This window comes from Arachis ipaensis, chromosome B06, assembly GCF_000816755.2.
Source record: "Arachis ipaensis cultivar K30076 chromosome B06, Araip1.1, whole genome shotgun sequence".
Classification (NCBI taxonomy): Eukaryota; Viridiplantae; Streptophyta; class Magnoliopsida; order Fabales; family Fabaceae; genus Arachis; species Arachis ipaensis.
The window spans coordinates 130496709-130500550 of record NC_029790.2 but is presented as its reverse complement, the minus strand read 5'-3'; the positions used below and the strand labels follow the sequence as shown (position 1 = coordinate 130500550).

The following is a 3842-nucleotide window of genomic DNA, read 5'->3' as shown; positions in this document are numbered from 1 at the left end:
TTTACATATTATTAGGGGTGTGCATGATCCGACCCGACTCGAAGATTCGGCCCGGCCCCGAACATTTTAGGGGCTATTTTGGTATGATTTTACCGGGTCTAAGGTCGGATAAGTGTCTCAAAAATAGACCTGGTCATTATTTCGGGTCGGGTCCGGGCTATGGCTTGGGTCACCCGAAGTCGGTCTGGTGGCCCGATCATCATACACAATTAATATTTTGTGTTATTAGTGATGGATGATGGCTATTCTTATGTGGAATTTAAGTATTGATTATGGCTATCCTTAATATTTTGTGTTATTAGTTATTATAAGACTATAAGTTAATGTTTTATGTTTAAAATGCATAAGATTTTAGACTAATATATAATATTGTGTTATTTATATTGATTTAAATATTTGGTGTTATTAGACAATATTAGTATTGATTATGGTTATGCTTTAATTTTAGACAAGAGTTGGTTCTTGTTATATTTTTCTAAGTGAATTTTACCATGTCAAATAATGGTTGGAGTCTTGGAAATTTGGATATTTCACATGCTAGCTTATAAGAAGGTATCAAGATAATGTAGTGTTAACGGCCCGATTTTCACCCAGTTTTTACCAGGTATAATCGTGGCCCGAAAGTGTATAGGTTTCATCGGGTCTAGGGTCGGATTCGGGTCTAATAAATAGGCCCAGTATATATTTCAGGCCGGGTCTGGATCACATCAAACCCGGTTTCACCCGACCCATGCACACCCTACATATTACTTTTATAAAAAAAAAAAGGGTAAATACCCTTTCCGGCCCCTGAGCATTTTAAATTAGGACATGTCGCACCTTTATCATCCAGAAACCTCAACCAGGTCCTCAACCATCAACATTAGTGGACGTATCGACCCCTGTGACCGGTTGCCAACAGGTTGCCTGGATGACGTGTCAGGTGGAGGCTGAGTTGTCAAATGCAGGTGCCACGTGTCATTAGAAGTTGTTGCAGGGACTAAAAACCCCCCTCTCTGCCCAAACTGTTCTCAGCCCCACCGGCAACACCCTCCACTCACCACCCCTCCCCAGCACTCCTCCACCACCGCCACCGCCGCCACCACTACAACCGCCTCACAACCTTCGCAAACATATAACTTTTCGATTCTACGAAATGCTTCAATAGCTAACATATAACTTTTCGATCTAACCAAGGGGAGTTCTTGAATGATTCCCCAAACTCTTTCTAGCTCCTTTGGGCTCCCCAAATATCCATACAATATAAGTAGAACATCGAATGTTGACCAATTGTTTCCTGTAATAGACTTTTCCACAGTTTGAACATATGCTTCAGTTGCAGTATACAACCTTGCCACTGCATGAGCAATAGCTAAAATGCAGTAAGATATCTCGTTCGGTTCAACCTGTGGCTTCTTCATCTGAGCAAAGACCTTTACCAAGGCTTCAAGATCATGTTCATTGGCTTCTATTTTCATCAGAATATTGTAGGTGGACACGTGGGGGGTGACCTTATCTGCGTGAGCAATTTCGGAATCAACTTCTTCCTGGAGGGTGAGGAATGCAGGATTATGAGGCGGTTGAAGACCAAATGTGAGATGGGATAAGCCAACTCCCTCATTTTCTTCATGTACTCAAGTGAAAGCTTTATGACACCTTTATCCAGCATTGCAATGACCAGATTGTTGTATAGCAACTCATTCTGAAACTCGGTTGGAATGCGAGGGAAGAGCTTCTCACCATATTCAATCCCATGAAGCTTAATTGTAAATTCCACAAGATAAGAGTAATCAAGTTCCCTAGGCCTACAGGGCCTCTCTCGGATCACCCATTCCATCACCTACAATAATTGTAACATGAGTTCAACTTAAGGGAATGTTTTTGGAAGTAAAAATCATATTTTTGGAAGCAATAATGATTGGTTGTTACCTCAAGTGCGCGTTTGTTCATGTTGAGCTTGTGAAGACGGTTGATGGCGTGGAAGACATGGCCTCTGTGAACGGGGAATCCATCGCCCATCCAAGTGCGGAAGGCAGACCCAACAACCTCCCCTTTCCAAAGCTTCTCGATCCTTCTAGACAAGCTCTCTGAGTTCTGAGGGCTCTCAGAATCGCTTTCGGAGGATTCTCGCGGTGATTGGATGCAAAGGAATCTGAAACGGAGGTGGGCAGAAGGTGCTCGACGCATTGCCTCAATAAACCTGCGTCGCAGCATGTTTCTCTTTTCTTCCCTCGCCCAACAGAATTGAACAAATGAACAGCACGTTATGAAATAGGTATTTATATTGCTCGGAGAGGTGAAAGAGTTCTTCGAGATTGTTGGGAAGTAGAAGCGGTGGTGGCGTTGGTGGTGGTTGTTGTGGCGGAGGAGTAGTGGTGGTGGTGGTGGAAGGTGTTGTCGGGAGAGAGAACCTCCATTGGGTGAAGCTTTGGGAGGTTGTGGAGGAAGAAGAAGAGGTGGAGGACTCGCATGAGTTGCGAAGGTTGTGAGGCGGTTGTAGTGGTGGTGGCGGTGGCGGTGGTGGAGGAGTGCTGGGGAGGGGTGGTGAGTGGAGGGTGTTGCCGGTGGAGCTGAGAACAGTTTGGGCAGGGAGGGGATTTTTAGTCTCTGCAACAACTTCTAGTGACACGTGGCACCTGCATTTGACAACTCAGCCTCCACCTGACACGTCATCCAGGCAACCTGTTGGCAACCGGTCACAGGGATCGATACGTCCACTAATGTTGATGGTTGAGGACCTGGTTGAAGTTTCTGAATAATAAAGGTGCGACATGTCCCAATTTAAAATGCTCAGAGACCGGAAAGAGTATTTACCCAAAAAAAAATTCAGCATACAAATTCTTCATCTAATCCATTGTCATCCAATATTTAATCAACCAAAGACAAAAAAAAAAAGTAGTGCTTGTTTCTATTTCTATTTTTTTTCTCTTTTTTAAATATAAGAATAAATTTGGTTTTTGATCAATAATATATGAGTTGTTCCATGAAATGTTAGATTGCACGGAATATCAATGGGACAAAAAAAAGATGCATACATTGACATAAAACCGATAGAAGATTTGAAACTTCATCGCTTAATTTCAATAAATAAACAATGGTAACTAGACCTAAAATAATAAATAAAAAAATAATTGGGAAATGATGAGTAGTATAAATAAGGATGGTGAATTTTACCGTGCTTATGAACACTCCATTTATTCATATACCTCATTATAAACATCTAGCACAATTTTAGTCTAATTTGTGAAAATTAATTTCTTTTATTTATAGTTAAAAAGATTTGAAATGACAGAACATCTAAAAATATTTTTTAATCAACTATCTTATTTAGTAATAAGTTTTGAAGTAAAAAGAATAGGCCAAATATTACATTATAACTATTGGATAATAGACTCTTTTTTTAAAATAGTTTTATATTATATAAAGATTACAAATCACCTTTTTAAAAGACTTTTTTTTTTTCCTGAAATTTATAAGCTCAAAAATTCATCTTTTTCTCTCTTCAAATTTCTTTCATTGTTCTTCATTTTATTCATCAATTTCACAAGCAAAATTGGTATTCCGGAACACCCGACAGTAATTAATCAACCACTGTCCACTTAAAAAAAAGCTCATTCATCTTTTTGTGACATTAGTGAGGTCTCAACACTTATTCTCCACTTCTATTTTTTATCATTAGTTCTTGTATTGTTTATTTGTTATTAATAGAAGTATTTTCCTCACAAATTTATTTACTCCAAATCTTTCATCTTAACCATTTTTCACTTAATTTATTTTTCACAAATCTCAATCAATGTCACACCAACAACAATAATAGTTAATATATATTTTAAGAACACATGTTAATTAATATAAATAAAGTT

General features: G+C 39.0%; 1 pseudogene; it reads right to left on the bottom strand.

Moving 5' to 3' along the window:
• Positions 1011 to 2242, bottom strand: LOC107647639 (annotated as a pseudogene).